This window comes from Natator depressus, chromosome 4 (assembly GCF_965152275.1).
Source record: "Natator depressus isolate rNatDep1 chromosome 4, rNatDep2.hap1, whole genome shotgun sequence".
NCBI lineage: Eukaryota > Metazoa > Chordata > Testudines > Cheloniidae > Natator > Natator depressus.
This window is the reverse complement of record NC_134237.1, coordinates 2213649-2237593: the sequence shown is the minus strand read 5'-3', so window position 1 is coordinate 2237593 and position 23945 is coordinate 2213649.

Genomic DNA, 23945 nt, shown 5'->3' with positions numbered 1-23945 from the left:
TGGGGAAAAAACCAACAACATAACCCTAAGCTACGGCAAAGAGTTTTTTACACAAGTAGCATGGCTTTGCTAAGGAACCTGGTGGGTAAGAAAGCAAAGAAACATGGTATGTTGGGCCCAATCCTCCAATACCTTACTGTTAGCCGATGGCCAGGGATGTTTGGTGAGGTGCCAGCTATGCCCGTTTATACCATCCGTGACTTTAACCGCTAGGACGCACTGTCCCTTCACGGCGGGCAGCCCGGGCTAGGCTGACGGATGCCCCAAGGTCCTAACCACCCGTGACTTTAACTGCTAGAGCTCAGAGCTCCTTCGCAGCGGGCAGTCAACACTGACTGACAGGTGCCCCAATGGCAGCACTAAGAGCCTCTCCACACCCGTGACTTTAACTGCTAGAGCTCAGAGCTCCTTCGCAGCGGGCAGTCAGGATTGACTGACAGGTGCCCCAAGAGTTTGCCCCGTGGAGGCGGCACAACTCAACGCTAGGCTCTTAGTACTCTCACCTAATGGCCAGGCTTTATAGCCAAAACGGCTGAGGTTCTTTAATTGTGTTGGCTGCTTTACAGTAAACCAGAGAAACAAGTCAGGCTTATGCATAAATGGTTACCAAAATTTATTAAACTAGATTCTAATCATGTGGTTACAAAATTGCTAGTGCCTACTTATTTAAGTGTAGAGATGTTACACACACAAACAAGTTACAAAACTGAAGCTACAATCCCAAAGAAAGAAAACAAAGTATAGAGCTCTATTTCAAAATATGTGTACACTAAAGATAGGAGATCAGGTGTGGGTGCTTCTTACCCTCCTTGCATCTCTCGATTCCAGCGGTGCCAAGCCAGGATCGGTCACTCAATTCCGCGGAAAGACGAATAAGGGACAAGGCTTAGGGACCCTCTTAGCTGCAGAAGCCTTGGGAGGCTGTCACTTATCTGACCAGCAGATAGATAGTGAAAAGCACTCAAAAATCATGGTGCTGTAGGTCCCCTACTTATACCTCTGTACTCCTTTATTCTCTTTCTCCTTTCTATGCTAAATTGGGGCTGGTCTGTCGGGGTGACGCCAGCTCTCGCAAGAGTAGTTCACGCTTGCAAGGGAGAAACAATAAGTTTCGACTACTGGACACTTCTTTTATCAGGGTAAATATTTTCCCACCTAGGATGTTGGTGTGTGTGCATCATGCTGTTTTAGTAGGGGCTAAGAGCCATGTCTGTCACAGCGCCTCTGCCTGCTGTGAGCCCAATTGTTGTATATGTTCCCAGTGGCACATTGTAGCAGCACACCTGTGCTTCTCTCAGCTTCAAAGGCTGTGCTGGAGTGCCCTGGTGTTTTGGCTCCCGTGTGTTTCCAGCAATGCTGGTCTGAGGGGGGCGGGGCTGGCTGTCTGGCTACACTTACACCTTAGATATTGCACAGCGGATGTTCAGTTTCACTGGAGCAGCGTGGAGTGCCAAACATTGCCACTGAGGTCCACATCCACTCAGAATACTTGTAAATTACTAACAAGGCCAGGGGCATTGTAATTAAACGTCAGACTCTTCTATACTGTACCTATGGCTGATATGCTCCTCTTGTTTGGTGTATGAAAGTTAGAGCTGATCAGGAAATTTTGATGGACAGTGTGCGTGGGTGTGGCAGGGGAATTTGCCACAATATTTTTTGCCTTTTCGCACTCTATGACCAGCTCTAATTATACCATTTTAGTTTGGTTTTTTTAATATGCTGAAGAAAGAAAGGAAGTACACCAAATGGAGTTCACACTAAGCTGTAAGTTGCATTCAGCTTTCACAGTGATCTGACAATGGGGAGAATGCTACTGTTTAAACAATAAATGTTCTCACCTGATTGCTATACGGTGTGGGAGTTGATCGAGCTGGTAGTTACCACTGTGGCGTATGTGCAGTACTGCCAGTGTGGTATACCGGTCTCGGAAGCATATTTGTTCATTAAAGCATAGCACCAGGAGCCAGATGATCGGATTCTCTTCCAGCTCTGATAGAGCTGTGCTGGGTGACTTGGGCCATAAGAAACTACATTAATGGTGGCAAAATTATGCTTCTCTTACTTTGAGTTCACAAAACTAAGTATTTATTTACAGCTTGTCAATAAATGTTTAAATTCTTCTTTCTAACCAAAAGCTAATCAGGTACACAACTAGAAATGTCAGTTATCAAAAAATGGTAAATGTCCTCTGTGGACTGGCAAATTACTCTTGTAGGCCTCAGGTGGGGGAATGGCTGGTAACTCTAGGAGTGGGTGCAGGGAGCATTCCGAGGTCTGATAATCTCAGTGTTCATCAACCAGAAAAAAGGGATAGCCCCAATGACCAGCAAACATTGACTCCTGTGTAAGGACAGGCTTGGGCACAAACGCTGATGTTGGGGTTATGTGAAAGATGAGACTCATCATTTTCCAGCATGTGCTCCTGTGATCTTCAGGTCAGTGGGGAACTCCCTTCAGCTGGAGATCAATGGGGATAATTCTGTCATGTCTACAAAGCACATTCCGCAGCTCCCTATAATAAGGTCCATTTCATCTGATCTCCTGGTTGCATGTGACTCTATATAATGCTAATTACAGCAGCATGGTTCCTGTCTGCCATCACCAGGACTGATCCAGTGCTACTCCTGTCCATTCGTCCCTCAGATTCACTGGAGGATGAAGAACTTCTCTGTGCCTGATCTGGCTTTTGTCCACCTTCGCTCAGTTCCTTTCTGTTCATTTATATTAGCCATGCCCGTCTCCTACATTGCAATGGACATTTCCTGTAAATATTCAAGGTGATTTGAAAGTTGCACCAAGTTGTGTTACTCCCAGGGGAATCTCACAGTGCATCTGAAAACAAAGACTGGGGAGCGGACGGAGGGAGGGGCAGAGCTGACAATGACGTGATAGTCAGTGGTTGTGGTCCTAACTGGCAGCCTTGCCTACCCCAACTGTTCACAGGACATTAGTCTGGCTGCCCAAAATCATTAGAGTAGCTTAAAAAAACCCATAAAGTCTTTTTTAAAATTAAGCTATTTTTATTGGCCTTCTGGCTTTTGAGCCTTTAGAGGGCACTTGGGTCACATTTATAAGCTATTCTCTGCAACCATGAGGGTTGGAAACATGCATTTTTTTGTTAATGAAAGCAAAATTTTTAATCACAGAACTCCAGGAGATGGGGCTTTAAAACAGTGAATATTGTGACACTCATGATGAATTCATAAGAGTTGCAACAGAGCAGTCTTCTCTTGGGAAATGCTGCATCAATTCAATGAAATGTTGGGGGTTATTTTTGGAAAATCAGATCAAATTTTCACAATATTTTCCATAAAAATATGTTTTTCATTAGAAAAATTCTCATTTAGAAAGTTTCATTTACAAATATATTTTATTGTATATTACTTCTGTCATCATTACATGCTTTCATGACATGTCAGTAATAGCAGTGGTCACTATGACATGTCATACTATGCACTACTACTGTGAACACATCATAATTCCAGGACATATTCTGACATGATAGTTGAAATATTCTATTTTATTTTCATGACTTCATTTTTGTATATTATTTTAAAAATCATTCAGGGCATCAGCTACTTAGTACCCATCCATGGCTGAGACACTAAATCCTGCTTCACAGAAGGGGGAAAGTTTGTCCCAAACACAAAGTGATAAACCATGTGCCAAGAGTGCCCTACGTTCCCGTGGACTGCTTTGCACCAGCGAGGTCAGTGTAACATCTCATCCGTAGAACAGCGCTCTGAGTCCAGAGCTGCTGCATGCAGGCTGCATGGCAAATCTGGCTATGCTGTGTGGAATCAACTGCAGTGCCTTGTCTCTGTGTGTGTTGTGCAGTATTGTCCCAACTTTGACATTTTCCAAAGAACGTATCATTTTCTTTGCTCATTGGGGGCAGTTCTGCCCTTCAGTCAACAGCAAGAGGGACTGAACATATAAGTACCATGTGTGCCCATCTCATGTAGCTCTCAAGAGAGATGGCCCATCCAAAACACTCCTTGAGAAGGGACTGATCCATTTCCTGTCATTGATTTTGGCTTAACCTCCCATCATCCCCACACTCTACCTCAAATGCCTAACAGATCGTGGCAGAATGATGGACAGGGCCTACTTGTTCTGTAGCCCTATTACAGGCTACCCCAGCCTGGGGAGCGACCCAGTGCTCCCTTATCTACAGCATATTCACAACAGCATGACAGTCAATGGCAAAAATAGCAAGGGTTTCCTTTTTGCCACAGTCTAGAGAAAAACAACTCTAATGTCTGCACCAGGGACCAGCATGTACAAACAGGGGGAAAACTTCCATCCTTTGTGCTGTAGGGTTTTGTTTTGTTTTTTAAATAAAAAAGCAGTAAAAACATCCCATTGTCTGAGACCTCCACAACTCTAGGCAATAACTCATTAGTGATATTTTCTCTACCCTTGTGTGACAAGATGGCCGATGTTAGTCTGGGGGGGTCCTGCCCTTTTCTTGGCGGGGAGCTAAAATGCCACCCCTTGCCCCGTTCTTGGGGCACCGATGGCCTCGCTAGTGGCCCAGGAAGGTGGTAAAGGAGGGAAGCAGGGGAGGGGTCTGGGTTTGCTCCTCACTCTGAGCCCCAGCCCCTCTCAACTCTTGCGAGTTCTTACCCTCTTCTCCCTTGGGTGGGGAAGGGAGTCTCCCTCCCCTACTGGGGCAGGGTCCTCCTTACTTCAGTTCTCTGATTTTCCAAGTCTCACAGCAGCACAGCACAGCACAGCACAGCTCCGGTCGGTCGGTCGGTCGGTCGGTCTCCCTCCCTCCCTCCCTCCCTCCCTCCGTCCGTCCGTCCGTCCGTCCGTCCGTCCGTCCGTCCGTCCGTCCGTCCGTCCGTCCGTCCGTCCGTCCGTCCTCCTTCTCCTTCTGTCTGCCTGAAGCAGAGGGTTTTATTAGGTTCCTAACAGGGCCTTAATTGACTGCAGGTGCTCCAATTAACCTGCAGCCCCCTTCCCTAGTCTATAGGGACCCACGCCTTAATTAGCCTTGAGCTTATATATTTCCCCTCTAGCACTCTCCCACTGCTCCCTGGCCCTTCTGTATCACACCTTGTAAGAATATTAAAGAATTTTTTAAATGATTTTAACAAATTTCCTGCTTCCTGCTTTTTAGTTTAATAATTTAAGTTTTATATATTTATATATATATAAATCATTTTCTCCATTCACTATTGTTAGGGGTTGTTATAAATATTTAAAACATATATATATATTGACAATACAAACCTTTTTTGGCTTTAAAATCTGGTATGACTACATGTCGGATGTCAGAAAACTGATGTAAGAGCTATTTTAGGGCCCAGCCCCCCAAGTTCCTATGGCCATTGTGCTAGGAACATATCCTGACGTGTCCAAAGCTAAATAAAGACAGACACCTGCTTAGAATTTTCGTGGCTGCACCCAATAAATGCATTTGATCACTTTGGTTGCAAAACCAGACTTTTTACAGAACCAAAATAAAAGAATTAAGACAGTGAAGTGGCTTACTATCTACATTGCATTAAAAATTGGCCTATTTGAGAAAAGATAAGCCAAAAGGGATGAACCAATTTTTAAACATTCATTCACAGGATTTTTACAAAATCAATATTAATACCCATTAGAAAGTGTAAACTATAATTCTTTACATTCTGTATTTGCTCCCTCTTTCAATACTTATGTAAGAATATCAGCAATTCTGTTTATCTTTTTTTAAAGTCTCATATTTGCTTTCTAAAAACCTGTAATAAAATATATAATTCTTATATCACAGATCAGTATAAAGTATCATTATAAATACCTAGGTCTTCACACTCCTCTCTCCAATAGTTCCTGTGGGAAAATGTGCTGAGAAGTTTTTTACTGACATTTTGATTTATAAACTCCAATTTTCCTTAAAACCCCTCACATATTTCAAGACATATTTTTCCTCTTTCTGTCTTTGCATTTTATCTTCTCCTTGCATCCCAATGTATTTCTTTATCATTTCTAGTTGTGGTGCTATTTCTCAGTTATTAGTTTAGGCGTATGACATGAAATCCTGCTGCTTCTTCCCCTCCCAACATAAGATGGGCCTTCTGCTTGAGGGTCAGAGGGCAGAAGGGATCAGGTTGGGCCCCGGAAGGGAAAGGGTTTGGGTTATAATATCACATCTGGATATCCTCATTTCCTGTTGTTGGGGACACTGGGGCATGGCCACTAGGTAACTCGAGGGAATAGAAGACCACGAGTGTCGATGAAGCCCCCTCGCACTAGGCCCAAGTGTCCTTGGCCCCCCCTCCCGCCTGGAGGCACTCGCAGCAGTTATGCTGAGGATCTGCAACAATATGTTGCAGAGTCAGACTGCCTGAAACTAAACAAGGCCAAACAGGGCAGATATGGAAGAACAATGCTGAATAAAGCAGCTTTATGTATAGGTTAACAAATGATACAAAAAACAAGGGAACTAGCTGGGAACTGGATTGGCTGGCTATATGGATACTTAGGGCAGCTTGCTATTGGATAAGTATGCTGAAGAAAGGATGTATAAAAGTCTGTGAAACTTCCTGCTTTATGTGCAGGATTTGAGATTCTATTCTCACTGTACCTTTTTGAAGCTTCAAATAAACTTTTCTGCTTCTCGTTGTGATTATTGGGTGAAGCACACCGGGTAGCGAACCAACCCCAGCTGTTGTTTTGCCTCTCGGCACTGGGTGCCGGCAACACTGTGATGTCATCATCCTTATTTTATCTCTGGATCAATCTCAATCTCACCTTGACAGAAGCTGGGGCAGTTGCTACTGGCAAGCCCTTTAGCATGCTAATCTCTGTGTTGCCTCTGCAAGATGCTGGCAGATATCACCGTGGGTTACCTTGGATTCCAAATCAGCTGCCAAACCTAGGCACAGTGTTAGAGAACCTGGAATCCTTGGAGAGAAACTGCTCCCTATGCAGAGCCTTCCACGTCTCTGCGTATGCACATCACATCTCACCTGTGTCACCCTGCAGCATGGCTTGAATGAAACATGACAGCGCTGCTCCTCCAGCCCTTTACTGCCACTCAGGCATCACTCCAAGAATATTTTAGGGAGAAATCAGAGAGACTTCACATGGAGTTCAGTGCTTGGATCAGGAGAAAATAAACAGGGCAGGTGCTGGAGTACTTCCAGCTTCAAGGACATTTTGAGCACATTCAAGGGGAAGTGCAATTATGCAAGCTAAGCCTTAACCTCTCAGATTGCGCGTTGCCAGCTGCACAGCAGCAGAGGGTGGGCAAGGGATCTGGAGCAGGGGCACAGCCAGGAAGGTCAGGTGCAGAGGGCAGCTGGCTAACTGAAGGAGGTTGACTGGGAGCCATGTGGGATAGCGGCAAGCACCAGTAAGAGCTAGAGAAGGCACTTGTATGTGCAGCCAAGTGGGTGTCACAGCTCCACAGGATCTGTGCTACACCCCAGCTTGTAAACAGTCCCTTGGAGGAACCCTTTCAATGTGCCAGCCCCCCAAGGGATCTCACTCTTCCTTAAGGGTAAGCCAGGCAATCTCAACACCTCCACAACTGAGCCTCCATGCGCCAACAGCCCTGCGTCACACCATGAGCTCTGCTCAGTGATCCAGCTGAGACAGATTCCTGGTCAGAGACTTTGACACTGTTCAGGGACCAGTGCACCTCAGCCAGCATTTGCAGTGATACCAGGCAACCTTTTCAAAACAGAGCAGTGTTTATTAGCCAACTCGAACACAGCATCGGGAAGTCCTTAGGTTAGCATAGGGAAATAAGGGTTAAATCATAGTCCATTCTGGCCAAACCAGTGCTCCACCCAGTCAGCCTGCCATGGAACCCAGTTCTGGCTCTAGTTCGCCATCTCTCTGCCAGTCTCAGGTGACAGCTCTGTGTTGCTCCCAAAAGCCAACTCTTATTCTAGCCCCTGACACCTCTCAGGCCATTGTTCAATTCCTGCAGACCCACGCTGAGTTCACACGTCTGCCTGCCAGAGCTTCCCATGGTAAGGTGTCGACTCTACAGTCCTCAGGGGCTCCCACTGGCCTTGTGGCTCCTCCATTGATATGGGTGGGTTTCAGCCAGTCCTTTAACAATCCATTCATTCCATCCCAGAGCTGTGGGCCCTGGACACCTGCAAGAAACCTGCCAGTGTTTAGGCAAAAGTCTTCTCAAGTCTGCGGTAGATTAGATGAAACATTTCAGTCCAGCAAATCGGCATTTTCCGACCAGTCTAGTTGTGTGGCTGGTCATGCAGGGGAAGGATCTGGAGGGTGAATCAGGGCAGGAGTTTAAAGGCCAAGGGGAAGGAGTAGAAGTGGGTGGATCTCAGATGGCAAGGGAAGGAGAGGAGAGATTAATAGCTTCTCAGGCCAGAAGGGACCATCGTGATCTTCTGATCTGACCTCCTGTACAACAAAGTCTAGAGAATCAAAGGCATGCAGTGCTACAAAAGATTTTCAACCCTTTGGTTACGTGCCTCCCCCCCCCCCGGGTTAAAGGGTTAAATAACTCTCTCTTACAAGGGAAACATGCAGCAGCCAAAATGAAGGAAGAAATACCTCAGTATTTTAAATACAACCTAACCCTAGACATAAGGGTGGCTATGATTTCCAGTAAGCTAATGCAGTATGGATGGGAAAGGATACAGGCCAAGCCCAGGGAATGATTCACAATGAGATATTTATCTGACAAATTTGACCTCATTCTGCTTATAGAATATCATTTTCCTCCAATACATGTTACAGTTAGATAATAGATTTTGGTTTACAGATGTATCATGACTATTTGAAACTCAAATTGTGCGGCTTAGATGTGATTTATCAGATCAGTCTATCACATCAGGCCACGCTCTTCCAGAATGGGAGGTTGGGCTTGGGTGGTCATGTCAGGCTGAACATGGCTGCTGCGGAGTGCATGCTCCCCAGCTGGAACAGCGAGCAGACTCTGTGGTGACAGCTTGTGTCTCTGTGTGGTCAGAGAAGCAAGCGGAGGCTGGGGACAGCCCTAAGGCACTGCTGGGGCTGTGCAAACAGGCACCAAGCTGAAACCAACTGGCCATCGGAACATCCAGGAGCAGCAGTAGCCTTCATTCAGCTTCAATCAAACGTAAACACTGAAGATGCAGGTGACAGGAGTGACAGATACAAGTCCCCTAGTGGCCTCCTTGCCAGCCACTGATAACTGGTTTCATTTGGGTTGGATTTTTTTTTATCCTCAGACACATTCTTCTTGGAAAGCTTCAAATATCTGTCAACAGGAACTTTGCTCAGAGATTTCATAGTGATTTAACAGAGCATCTTCTATACATGCCTGAACCGGATTTACAATTCAGGGTTCCTGTGTTACCTCCTAATTACACTCGCTGGTGCACAGTCAGGTTAGTTTGGGGTTTGGGGATTCAGTTCTTAGAAACAGAGCACAGCATCTTATGAAAGTCTTTGTGGATGTCCCAAGAATGTGCAGTTACACCATGTTCACAAAATGAATTTTATTATTGGTGTTAGGCAAGAGTTAGCCCATCTGCTGGTGGACTATTGTACAAATCACAGCCGCTGCTGCTTCTGTATTTGTGTTACTAACCTCTGTTGTCATGTGTGGGTATTTCAGACACATGCTTAAAAATCTCACTATGCTTCCTACCTTTGCCCCTTTCCCCCAACTCCCCTCCTCATCCCCTCTCCCACCTCCCTTAGGTAACCCTAAAACAAATCATGTATATCAAAGCATTCAAGTATTGACTACATCCTCACCTGGGAATTCGATTTGTTAAACAGCAGGGGGGAGGGATAGCTCAGTGGTTTGAGCTTTGGCCTGCTAAACCCAGGGTTGTGAGTTCAATCCTTGAGGGGCCCATTAAGGGATCTGGAGCAAAAATTGGGGATTGGTCCTGGAGGTTGGACTAGATGACCTCCTGAGGTCCCTTCCAACCCTGAGATTCTAGGATCCTATGAGGGAACTGTTAGGTAAAATTTCAGTTAGCAGCTAAGGCAAAACCCCACATAACTAACAAGCTGGCCTCCCAGAGGCCCAAGGACAATGGCAGCTGTGAACACTTGACAACTTCAGTGGTCAGATGTCTGCTCAGTAACTCGGCCTCTCAGTAAGGAAGAACAGTAGAAACCCTCCACAGCTTTCCAGATATCTGTGAACACTCACCCCTTCCCCCACCACCCCACTCCTTCGCCTTAAGGGTAGTCATAGATAATTAATGTAATCAGGATGGTTTCTATCCATATGTTCTGTTCCTGTCATTATCATGTTAAGTGTTCTCTCCCTATCTCTCTCTCTGAAACAATGTTTGTCTCTGTAAGTACAAAATAAATGCAAATAAAAAAAATATATATATATATACATATAACTGGTCACTGTAACGTCGTACTTTTGAAGTTGTTTATCAGCCTCCCCGGTGCCATAAATAAACCTCTTCAGTATTGTCTGTGCTGCCTGATTCTTGGAGAAAAGAATCTCCTTGCTTCACATTGGCTTCAACATATATTAATCATTCATACACTGAAAAGAGACAGCAGCTGACACAAAACATTAATGTACACAGTGAACAATCTCTTTGGAAGCAGTACTTCTCAAGGAGCCATGAATTTTAGGTAAAATGCATTAAAATAACTTTATTTACTCTTCACCTGCAAATTGCACATTTTATTTCAAAGACAGGCATATCATTCTACAGTAATGCCTTCTGGGTGCTGGGTCTTGCAGAAGGCTTTTATTAAGCTCCACTATATTCCTGCAAGAGGATAACTTGAAATTTCTGGAGGATTACAAAAATGCTCCCTGCTTTAATAAAGGTTTTCTGAGAGCCGTTCTGAAATTCCAGTGGCTTATGAACTCTTCACTCTGAGAAAAGTAGCTTTACGTGCTCTTTATCGCAGGTTCACATGACCACCCTTTCCTGGCTTAGCAGTACTCAAGTCCACTACACAGAGTTTCTAACATTCAGGAGCTTTTCAGCGCAGAGGCTATAAGCCAGGCTTTTTTGAAACCTTTGGGGTTCGGTCATAAGTGTGCCACCAAGCAGGGGAATAGCAGGTCGAAGTAGGGAGGTGCCATTACTGCTGTAGAGGGCATCAGCTAGACCATTACTCAGGGGTGAAAGTAAGTTAGAGGACTTACCGGTATGCCGGAGTCCTGAGCAGGGGGCATGGCCTCAACCGGAAGAGGCAGGGCCTTAAGTCCCCCGACCCTTTAAATCTTGATTTAAAGGGCCAGGGCTCGGGGGCGATTTAAAGGAGCCCCGGGCCCTTTAAATCACTGAGGAGAACCTGGGGGCTCCCGGCTGCCACCGCTACTCAGGGGCTCTGGGCTCTGGCAGAGCTTTAAAGGGCCTGGGGCTTCGCTGTGGTAGCGGCTACTCCAGGGCTTTGGCAGCAGGGCTCAGGCAGGGATTTAAAGGGCCCCGGGGTGGGGTAGTGGGGGCTGGAGCTTCCCTTTAAATCCCCACCAGAGCCCCGCCGCCGCTACCCCAGGGCTTCGGCAACAGGGCTCAGGCGGGGATTTAAAGGGCCGGGGCGGTAGCTGCTGCTGGAGCTCCCGGGCCCTTTAAATCCCCGCCGCAGCCCCGCTGCCGCTACCCCAGGGCTTTAAATTGCCCTCTGGGAAAGCCGGTCCTGTTATAGCGCATCGGCTCTTACTGGTACGCCGTACTGAGGCGTACCAGCTTACTTTCACCTCTTCCATAACTGCAGGCTGCAGAAAAGCACAACATAAGATTTGATATTTGAAATTCTGCTTTATAGTGGGAGACTTAAGAAGCTCAAGCTATTTATTTTTCAAAAAGAAAGGTCAAGTGGTGACTTAATCATGGTCCACAAGTACCTACCAGGGGAGAGATTTCTGAGAGTAGAGGGTTCTTTTAATCTGTCAGACAAAGGTCTAATGAGACTTCATGGCTGGAAGCTGAAGCTAGACGAATTCAAACTAGAAATATGGCATAAACTGTTAACAGCTGCGGGTGATTAACCACTGGAACAGCTTCCCAAGTGTTGTGGTGGATTCTCCATCACTTGAAATCAGGGCTGGATGTCTTTCTAGAAGATGCACTGTAGCTCTCACAAAAGTTATGGTGCCACAGATCTGGTCAAGCGCCCACTGTTGGACATTTGCCAGGCTGCTGAGCAGGGGCACTGCAACAATGTGGATCCTGGGGGTGCTGAGAGCCATTGAACCAAACTATAAACCCTGTGTGTGATGGAAACCACTTCAAGCCAGGGGTGCTGCTGCCCCCCCGCCCCCACACCTCTAGTTCCAGTACCTGTGCTGCTGAGTCAGGGATAAGCGATACTGAAAGCCAGTTGACTCAGGCTTAGCAAAAGGTTCCTAACCCAGTTACTCTCTACTCAAGAGATAAAGCACAAGAGAGCACAGATGACTGGAAAACAGACTTTCCTGAGTGGCATGTGCCTCTCTCTAGCTCACCCTTCCCTTGGGAGTCCTTGGGGGACCATCTGTGTTCAGGTAGGCAGGGTTCCCTGCAGCAGCTCCCCCCTGCTTGAGCTGGTGAAAATGGCCAAAGACGCACAGCAGAACAGCTCCCACCTTTCTGTAACCTCCCAGTGTCTTTGGTCATGTGACTGGCTGATCAGTCGCAAAAGAGGACCACAGTCCCCTACCAGATGACATTGTTTCCAGGCGACTTCTCCGGATAAACCAGCTCTCCTAGGTAGGAGCCAGCCTTTTGCCTATGTGAACAGAGGGCCATCCAGATTTAACAGCCCTTTATTGTTAGCCTTGTGCCTTTATCCCTTGGCATTTCAGCCTGATGTGGAGGTAGACGGACAATAGAGAAAGTGAACGAACCCCCGCATTCAAAATGGAGCTTGCAGTCTGACATGAATACACGTAGACAGCCCCCAGGATCAACCAGTATCGTAAGCTGTATATGGACAGATTCCCTAGATCATCACATAGGGGCATGGTGAAGAAATTACTGGGTGAGGTTCTGTGGTCTGTGCTATGCAGAAGGTCAGACAGGAGGATTATAATGATCCCTCTTGGCTTTAAAATCTATTAATCTGAATCACCACATGAACGAAATAAAGCCGTTCAGGGGCTTGCCATTTGCTGCACAGCCAGAAGTGAAGCAGTCTGGGGAGAGGGGTATCTCAGTGGTTTGAGCATTGGCCTGCTAAACCCAGGGTTGCGAGTTCAATCCTTGAGGGGGCTATGTAGGGATCTGGGGCAAAAATTGGGTATTAGTCCTGCTTTGAGCAGGGGGTTGGACTAGATGACCTCCTGAGGTCCCTTCCAACCCTGAGATTCTATGAAGTCCTCAGATTTGGAAATGACACATGATTTCATTCAAAGATTGTTTCCCATGTATTGGGCCAAATCTTCAGCCAGTGTAAATAGGTATAGCTCTATTGACTTATGCAGATTGCAACCAGCTGAGGACCTGGCACATTACGTTTTTAATGTAGGCCTGAAGGAGACAAGAACAATCCCACTGAGAGTTAAGGAAAACTAATACCTTTCAACTGAGCACTTTGCTAAATCCCCTCACACAAGAATTCTCCACGAGCAAAGAGCTACAGTGAAGTCTCCTATTACTAGGACTTCATTGCTCTTACAAAATACACTGCAGTGTATAAAACAGATGTCATGTAAGTATATGCTAAATAATTAAACTGCACTTACCAAATAAATGAGCAAAGTATGTTTAATGCACTATGGTCTCAATTCGGGAAAGATCTTAAGCATTTGCTGAAAGTTAAGTATGCGCATAAGTCCCATAGAAGTCAGTCCATATTTCCTGAACAGGAAAGCTTTTCCTACATTTGCTTTTGAATCTGGGTTTAACCTATTTGCTAATTCACAAAATTCAATAATTTGCAATGAGTCATATTAAGGCAAATGAGCAAGAGCCTTTTCTAATCGCATTTGAATCCATTCCCTTTAAAATGAGAAGTGCATTTAACAATGTCACCAGACAGGACATATATCACCCCAAGGTGGTCGATTCAAAAACAGCTTCATCTCCTAAGTGGAGGGGAACCCTTATTTTGTGCAGTTGTACTGCACACTTGCTGTTTTGATCTGGATTAACCCAGAATCATTTTATTTTCTGGATTTAAGTATCTTTTGATACCCAGAATGCAGCCATGTTCTTTGGATACGAAGATCACATCCTTGTGTAAACATTCCTAAATTCTGTCTCTGTATCTCTGACTGTGGATTACCCTATCTGGGGGATAGGGTCAAGGGGAGTCAGCTTTCCCTCTCCTGCCAAGAGCAGAGAGAGACAGAGATCCTTCTTTCTCTCTTGGGCTTGGGTGAGTGCAGCTGATGGTGAAGAACAACCTGAACATGAAGATGTGGCCAAAAGAACTAATGCAATCCTTGGATGTATGACTATGGGAATATCAAACAGGAGTAAGGAGATGGTTGTACTGTATATGGCACTGGTGAAGTTATCACTGAAATACTGTCTCCAGTTCTGCTGTCCACACTTCAGAAAGGATGTTGAAATGTTGGAAAGAGTTCAGAAAAGAGCTACAAGGATGCCTGGCCTCTCGGTTGGTCTCCAGAATCTAAGCTTTCTATGATTTAAAAAGCAAGTCTCTAGCGGTTATGGTGGTAAAAAAAACCCTGCAAAATGTGACCAATTCAGAGACACTTCCACGAATTTGCAGAGAGTGTGAGGTGTGATCTGCTCCGTTCATTTCAGTGAGGACTAAGGCAGATGCCAATGAGGATACCTTATATGTCAACATTGTGAACTACTGCAGTGCTTACCACAGCACGTAAGGAAGGAGAAGGAGGGTCATACCATGAAGATGGGAGGGAGGAAAGTGGGGGTGGCTTTAGGTCTTCTCATGAAATGGAGAGAGAAGGGTTGGGGGAGCAGAAGGAGAGAATTTGAGACTTGGGGGATGAAGGAAAGGGTGTTTGGGGAGAAAGAGTGAAGATTGGGGGAAAAGGGCATTTGCAGGAGTGAGGGAGTCAGGAAATATGCAGGGAGGAAAGAGTTGCTCTTGGGTACTCAGTACTTTTGAATCTGCATCCTGGATCACTCCCGCTGGCAGAGCCACCATTCTTACCAGGAGGAATACACCATGGTTTACATGGCCTCCAACTGGAAATTTATTTTCACAACTGGCCCCCAGAGAAACATCCTCTGCTCAGAAGTGTCTAGCAAGAGGAGCAAACCTCCTGCCCCTGACAGCTACTCCCCAACCCTTGTCCCACTGGGCCCCTTCCGCCCTAATCCCAGATCCAGGCACTGCATGGGCAGGCACCTGCTGCCCATCTGATGCAGACATCCAGGCCTCTACCATCCAGAGCCCTTGATTCCCAAGAACAGATGGAACGTAGCACCACAGAATCTATGTGGGATGCACCATAACGAATGCGGAGTCTGAATCTGATTTCACGTTGTACAAACGTTGCCAAATAACTCTATTCATTGAATTCTGGAAGAAGAGCAGGTCCTGGGTTCTATGGAAACCAGCACCTCTGAGTTCATAAGAAGTTTTGGTCTCAGAGTCTCCTTCCTTGTTTTGCAGGCATTTTTATTAGCGGCAGTCACCCTGCAGCATGTCTAATGGGAGCTTGGCATGCATCAGGCTTGGCATGCATAAGAATGAGTGCTTTGGAGAGATGATTCAGAATAATTATCTTGCTCCATGCTAGCAGGGTTTCCCTTTAGCGTGGGTGCTGTGACCATGATTTACATATCTTTTTAAATAGAATTAATATGCTGGAGTCAAGAGGGGAGAAATAAATTATATCTCCAGCTTTCCATGAGCACTAATTTAAGTCCACAAAAGAACAGAAATGAAGGCGAAAGTTTAGAACACATGGTGTTGGCACCGGCAGCAATAAATTAGATTGCATGAATCATGAACAATGCTTGTCGGTGTCATTGCAGACCCAATTAGTAAATAACGAAGAACTGCCCTTGGTTACACCTACAACTCAGTTACTCTCCATTAACTTGAATTAGGTTATACTTCGCTGTTGCAACTTCAGATCAGTGGGGTCGCACAGGTGTCACTGGCGTGGGACATTGTCCATTGGTTCTGTTACCTTCCTCAGTCTACATCTTAAGACTTTTGAATGATAAGTGTATTCCCAAGGTAAAACTCCAGGGAGAGAGAGAAATTGTTCTGAGTGACATGAGGGAATAGAACTAGGAGTGGGATGAAATTAAATCCAGAAAGACAGAAGTCTCAATACCTGCAACATCTTGTTCTCCGGCCTTGACAAATGCATTCCTGCCCCACTCACACCCAGTCGGAGTGCTGCTACATAGGTCGTGTTCCTAGCTCCGTGCTTTGATCATCTCACCCCACTCTTTGAATCCACCCACTGGCTCCTCTTCTCTATCTTATCAAACATCACTTTCAAGGCCCTTCACAGCCTGTCCCCACCTACCTGTCATTTCTCACTCAGTATCAAAAGGTCGGCTCTTGTCTCCAGTCAGCCCATGGTGTCAGCCTCTATCGGCCACTTGTTAAATTCACAAACAAGCACTTTTGTGCATTCCCCCTCCCTGCTCCTCATGCTTGGGAGGAGCCATTTCATTATCCTCCTTCAAATGCCTTCTTAAGAACTTAAGGATGGCCATATGGAGTCAGACCAATTGTCCATCTAACCCAGCATCCTGTCTTACAACAGTGGCCAGTGCCAGATGCTTGAGAGGGAATGAACAGAACAGGGCAATGATCAAGTGATCCCTGTCATCCAGTCCCAGCTTCTGGCAGTCAGAGGTTTAGGAACACCTAGAGCATGGGGTTGCCTCCCTGACCATCTTGGCTAATAGCCATTGATGGACCTACCCTCCATGAACTTATCTAGCTCTTTTTTGAACCTTGTTATACTTATGGCCTTCACAACATCCCCTAGTAACCAGTTCCACAGGTTGACTGTGAGTTCTATAAAACTCTCCTCTGCCACAATCCCTACACAAAGGAACTGGTTAAAAGGGGAGAATACAATGTATCATACTGAAAGGTGAACTGTCAGGCTGGAGGGACGTTGCTAGTGGAGTTCCTCAGGAATCGGTCTTGGGACTGATCTTATTAACATTTTTATTACTGACCGTGGCACAAAAAGTGGGAGTGTGCTAATAAAATTTGTGGATGACACAAATTAGGGTGGTATTGCCAATATGGAGGAGGACCGGAATATCAGACAAGAAGATCTGGATGACCTTGTAAACTGGAGTAATAGAAATGGGATGAAATTTAATGGTGCAAAGTACAAGATCATGTATTTAGGGATAACAACAAGAACTTTTGCTATAAGCTGGGAACTTTTCAGTTGGAAGTGACAGAAGAGGAGAAAGACCTGGATGTATTGGTTGATCGCAGGATGACTATGAGCCGCCAATATGATGCGACTGTGAAAAAAGGCTAATGCAGTCCTAGGATGCATCAGGTGAGGTATTCCCAGTAAAGACAGGGAAGGGTTAGCACCATTATACAAGGCACTGGTGAGCCCTCATCTGGAATACTGTGTGCAGTTCTGGTCTCCCATGGTTAAGAAAGATGAATTCCAATTCAGATGGGAACCGGTGCAGAGAAGGGCTACTACAATGATCAGAGGAATGGAAAACTTCCCTTATGAGAGGAGACTCAAAGAACTTGGCTTGTTTAGCCTAACCAAAAGAAGGCTGAGGGGTATGATTGCTCTCTATAAATACATCAGAGGGATAAATATCAGGGAGGGAGAGGACTTATTTAAGTTAAGCACAAGAACAGATGGATATAAACTGGCCATTAACAAGTTTAGGCTTGAAATTAGACGAAGGTTTCTAACCATCAGAGGAGTGAAGTTCTGGAACAGCCTCCCAAGGGGAGCAGTGGGGGCAAAACACCTAACTGGCTTCAAGACTGAGCTTGATCAGTTTATGGAGGGGAGAGTACGATGAGACTGTCTACAATGGCACGTAGCCAATCTGTGACTGCTAGCCGCAAATATCTCCAATGACTAGGGATGGGACACTAGAAGGGGAGGGCTCTGAGTTACCACAGAGAATTCTTTCCCAGGTGTCTGCCTGGTGGGTCTTGCCCACGTGCTCAGGGTCTAACTGATCAACATACTTGGGATCTGAAAGGAATTTCCACCCAGGTCAGATTGGCAGAGAGCCTGGTTTGGGTTTTTTTTTCCACCCCCTTTCTCTGCAGCATGGGGCCTGAGCCACTCGCAGGTTTAAACTAGTGTAAATGATGGATTCTCTGTAACTTGAAGTCTTCAAAGCATGCTTTGAGGACGTTAGTAACTCAGCCAGAGGCCATGGGGCTATTACAAGAGAAGGTGGGTGAGGTTCTGTGGCCTGTGATATGCAGGAGGTCTGATTAGATCAGGGGTCTCAATGCGGCCCGCAGAGTTATTTCCTTTGGCCCACCATAGGTGCCAACTCCACTGGCAGCCAAGCTCCCCTCCCCCCCGCACCCCTCCTCCTTCCGTGAGCATGCCACGTCCCCTCTCCTCCGCCTGCCTCCCAGCGCTTCCCGCTGCCAAACAGCTGTTTGGCAGTGCTTAGGACTTTCCAGGAGAGAGGGAGGAGAAGCGGGGACGCAGCGCACTCAGGGGAGGAGGCGGAGAAGAGGTGGGGCTGGGGCAGGGATTTGGGGACGGGGTTGGAATAGGGGCAGGGAGGAGGTGGAGTTGGAGTGGGGACTTTGGGGAAGGGATTGGAATGGGGGCGGGGAAGGGGTGGAGTGGGGGCAGAGCTGGGGGTAGAGGGGTGGAGGGCAAGTAATTTTAGTAATTTTAAAAGTAAATGCGTGTTTTGTCATTTGAGTGAGGTGCATTGCTGAGTGTTTATATTTTATTAAAACCCCTTTTTGCATTACAGTTTTTAAAAAGTTAATACATTGACTTTTAATAGCATACTATATTACTCTTCATTTTTTTCATTTTTGACTATACTTTTGTCTTGTTGTATGAAAAGGTTTCAGTGATGTGGCCCTCAGGCCAATGTAATAGTCCTCATGTGGCCCTCGTGGTGATTTGAGTTTGAGATCCCTGGACTAGATGGTCATGATGGTCCCTCCTGACCCTAGAGTCTATAAGAAATGTTCTGTAACTGTAGGTGCTATGGGGGAGAGCAACAGACAGTGTGAAAAGTTGAAAAGGAAGAATGAACATAAGAACGGCCATACTGGGTCAGACCAAAGGTCCATCTAGCCCAATATCCTGTCTTCTGACAGTGGCCAATGCCAGGTGCCCCAGAGGGAATGAACAGAACAGGGAATCATCAAGTGATCCATCTGCTGTCACCCATCCCCAGCTTCTGACAAACAGAGGCTAGGGTCACCATTCCTGCCCATCCTGGCTAATAGCCATTGATGGACCTATACTCCATGAATTTATCTAGTTCTTTTTTGAACCGTCTTATAATCTTGGGCTTCACAATATCCTCTGATAACCGGTTCCACAGGTTGACTGTGAGTTGTGTGACGAAATACTTCCTTTTGTTTGTTTTAAACCTGTTGCCTATTAATTTCATTTGGTGACTCATAGTTCTTGTATTATGAGAAGGAGTAAATAACACTTCCCTATTTACTTTTTCCAAACCCGTCATGATTTTATAGACCTCTATCATATCACCCCTTAGTCTCTTTTCCAAGCTGAGAAGTCCCAGTCTTATTAATCTCTCCTCATACAAAAGCTGTTCCATACCCTTAATCATTTTTGTTGCCCTTTTCTGAACCTTTTCCAATTCCAATATTTCTTTTTTGAGATGGGGCAACCACATCTGCATGCAGTATTTAAGATGTGAACATACCATGCATTTATATAGACACAATATGATACTTTCTGTCTTTTTATCAATCCCTTTCTTAATGATTTCCAACATTCTGTTCTCTTTTTTGACTGCCTCTGCACATTGAACAGCTGTTTTCAGAGAACTATCCACAGTGACTCCAAATTCATAGAATCATAGAATATCAGGGTTGGAAGGGACTTCAGGAGGTCATCTAGTCCAACCCACTGCTCAAAGCAGGACCAATCCCCAACTAAATCATCCCAGCCTGGGCTTTGTCAAGCCTGACCTTAAAAACCTCTAAGGAAAGAGATTCCACCACCTCCCTAGGTAACCCATTCCAGTGCTTCACCACCCTCCTTGTGAAATTTTCTTCCCTAATATCCAACCTAAACCTCTCCCACTACAACTTGAGACCATTACTCCTTGTTCTGTCATCTTCTACCACTGAGAACACTCTAGATCCATCCTCTTTGGAACCCCCTTTCAGGTAGTTGAAAGCAGCTATCAAATCCCCCCTCACTCTTCTCTTCCGCAGACTAAATAATTCCAGTCCCCTCAGCCTCTCCTCATAACTCATGTGCTCCAGCCCCCTAATCATTTTTGTTGCCCTCTGCTGGACTCTTTCCAATTTTTCCACATCCTTCTTGTAGTGTGGGGCCCAAAACTGGACACACTACTCCAGATGAGGCCTCACCAATGTCAAATAGAGGGAAACGATCACGTCTCTCGATCTGCTGGCAATGCTCCTACTTATACAGCCCAAAATGCTGTTAGCCTTCTTGGCAACAAGGGCACACTGTTGACTCATATCCAGCTGCTCATCCACTGTAACCCCTAGGTCCTTTTCTGCAGAGCTGCTGCCTAGCCGCTCGGTCCCTAATCTATAGCGGTGCATGGGATTCTTCCATCCTAAGTGCAGGACTCTGCACTTGTCTTTGTTGAACCTCATCAGATTTCTTTTGGCCCAATCCTCTAATTTGTCTAGGTCCCTCTGTATCCTATCTCTATCCTCCAGCATATCTACCACTCCTCCCAGTTTAGTGTCATCTGCAAATTTGCTGAGGGTGCAGTCCACGCCATCCTCCAGATCATTAATGAGGAGGGTGAGGGGGGATTTGATAGCAGCCTTCAACTACCTGAAGGGGGGTTCCAAAGAGGATGGAGCTAGGCTGTTCTCAGTGGTGGCAGATGAGAGAACAAGAAGCAATGGTCTCAAGTTTCAGTGGGGGAGGTTTAGGTTGGATATTAGGAGACACTATTTCACTAGTAGGGTGGTGAAGCACTGGAATAGGTTACCTAGGGAGGTGGTGGAATCCCCTCGCTTAGAGGTTTTTAAGGCCCAGCTTGACAAAGCCCTGGCTGGGATAATTTAGTTGGTGTTGGTCCTGCTTTGAGCAGGGGGTTGGACTAGATGACCTCCTGAGGTCTCTTCCAACCCTAGTCTTCTATGATTCTAATACAGATCAGGATCCCATTGTGCTGGACACTAGACAAGCCTCCAGGGAGAATTCTCTCTGCCCTGGGGACCTTTATTGCCAGGCTTAAAATGCCTGACTGTAACAGGGAAAGATGAGTAGGGAGCCCAAGGGAAGCAGGAGTAAGAAAATGCTTTCGTCTAGGCTAGCTCTGTGCATAGCTTGACAGCCTCCTGTCTCCAGGGTGGTTAAAGTTCCCTTCTGGCTGTGAGCTATGCTGCAGTGGAACAATTGCCAAGACTTTTTATAATGGCTATGTGAGTGTCCACGTGCTTGCTTGCCTTTACCTTCTGCCTGTTTGTCTAAGCAACCAGCATGCGCGCCTCCTTTCATTAACTCAAGCTGGAGCAGTAGGCAGGCACAGCCTGGCTGGCGGGTTGGACACAGAGATGAGACAGAAGCCTCAGCATTCTAATCTGGGCTCAGATGCAAACCCCTGCGGCAGCCTCTGGCACATCATTTAACCTCTCTGCCTTAGTTCGGCCATCTTAACATGGGTGTAACGATACTTACCTGCCGACCTCACCAGGGTATTGTGAGGATTAATTAGTGTAATACAATTACTTAAGATGAAAGGTGCTGTAACCTTACCAAGTATTTTTATTAGCTAAAGCTGATCCAATACAGCAAAACCAGTGCTGGGTACTTACGAGAACTCGAGGTAGACATTTAGCTCGACTGTGCTCATGCTACTTTTACGAGCATTCCTGTGAATGGTTTTTCGTTTGCCTGAACATCTGGAGAATGACTGATCTTTGCGTCTTCACATGCAAAGGAGCGTACATGCACAAACAAGTATTCACTCTTCTCCTGTTTGCCACATTTCAGTCCAGAAGTCAGACAGCAGAAACAATGCCACTTGAGTTAGGTGGACAATCGCATTCCATGAACAGCAAATAGTCAAGGTGAACAGTTTGCAAACAACCCAATGGCTGACATTTATTTGCATAACTGCAAATAAATTCTTTAAAATCAGTCTCTGTGGCTAAACACATGGAATAATTTCTTCATGGTGAATAATCTGAACAGCTCTATTCTTCTTGTCGTGTCTATCACCTGGCTTCTCTTTCGTATTTTGTGATCCCATAATGACATGGAAGAAATATGGTCTGCATAACTAAGCCTTCCTTCCTCCTCTAATCACCACTTTATAAAAAGGTACCCAGAGCTGTAGCGCTTCCCTGTCACTAGACTATAATGGAAGGTCCTGACCCAAAGCCGAGCAACTGCAATCTTTCCATTGACAGCAATGGACTTTGAATCAAGCCTGCTATGCTGGAATAACCCCCTCTGGTTCTTGTTCTATAGCTCTGCTTACACATCTCCCCCTGGTCTCATATTCTGCCAAAGTTTTAGTCAGTCCCAGCCCTTTCCCAGATCTTCACCTATTCAGTGTTTTGAAGCAAGGAACTATTGAGAATATTTTTTTAATGGCTTGGAATGTAATTACTGAACAATATGGCTCTACATGGAATTCACAGAACAGTGAATAAAGGCAAGCCAGTCAGTATGCTGTCATTAATCACAAACCTTTCACAAAGGTTACGTAGTTCCTCCCAAGAGGCCATTAACTAGGAAACTTGGTAGTCAACGTACCACACTCCATGGAGTGATTGCTTAGATGTGTGTTTAATGTGTCTAGAAATATAGGTGCATTTTTATAATGGTCTTCATATGTTCTTATTAAAACTTCCTAAGATGAATATGCACATCCATTTGTATACCCTCCTTTAAAAACTGTCTAATCTGTCGGTTTTCTATTGCGTCTGTCAGTGCAGTACATGTGTGAACGTGTCCCAGTGTTAGGCAGGCAAGTACAGCAAGTATGTTCTAGTACCTGAACGCAATCCCCTTTTCCAGCAACCTGTCCAGAAAAGCAGACTGTGAGCGCTGTTCTGTAACGCACACTTTCCCTCTCCTTAGTTCTGCCCTTGAAGCTCCAGTCAGTGGTTGGGTTGAGTGACAGATGCCATTGCCAGGGTGGCATTATGTGGGTTCTGAGATGTCAGTCTAGTTAAATAACACACAGGGGTTGGCTTGAACCCCAATCCTGGATCCAAACAGACCCAAACACTGGAGAAATTGGCACTGGATCCACATCCTGCCCTGAACTTTAGGGCGTGTCCCATCTTTCATAGGAGGCCTGTTGTGTTTTCAACCCCATGGCCTGCTCGGTGAGATTTCTAGGCAATGCTGTAGTGCCACGCAAACCACCACGCATGATCAGGATCCCAGAGGTCATAGAACACCGTTCTGCACTGGCGTCTCATTTAGGGATTTGTTCCGATAGGGTAGATAATGACGTGTGGCTGAAAAGGCTAGATCTGTGCTCTCTCTAACTTGTTAATGAGCTGAGCAACAGGTGATCCCGGCTGAGGGCTTGTTCCTCTCCCTGCATTTAAAAGGATGCTGAAAACCCCCTTGGAGAGGAGCCTGTCAAACATAAATATATCCAAGTGCTGCTCAGAAAAGCAGAGACAAATTTTATTCCCCCACCCCTGAACCAGCCCACCCCAGATTTCATTCCGCAGCTGTGTCTTTGTACATTGCCACTAGGCACATAACACTGCACATTAGGGGGCTGTTTCGTAAAATGAGCCTTTTATAAATGCTTTTGGGCAGCAACAGGAGAGAGCATTCAGCAGCAGCACAGAGGTCTTCACTAATTACAGAATGAGACACCCCAGTATTAATGCCTCGAATAGCTAAGTGGGACAAAGCAGAAGGAATGCTGCAGCCTGACCAGAAATGTCAATTTATCAGA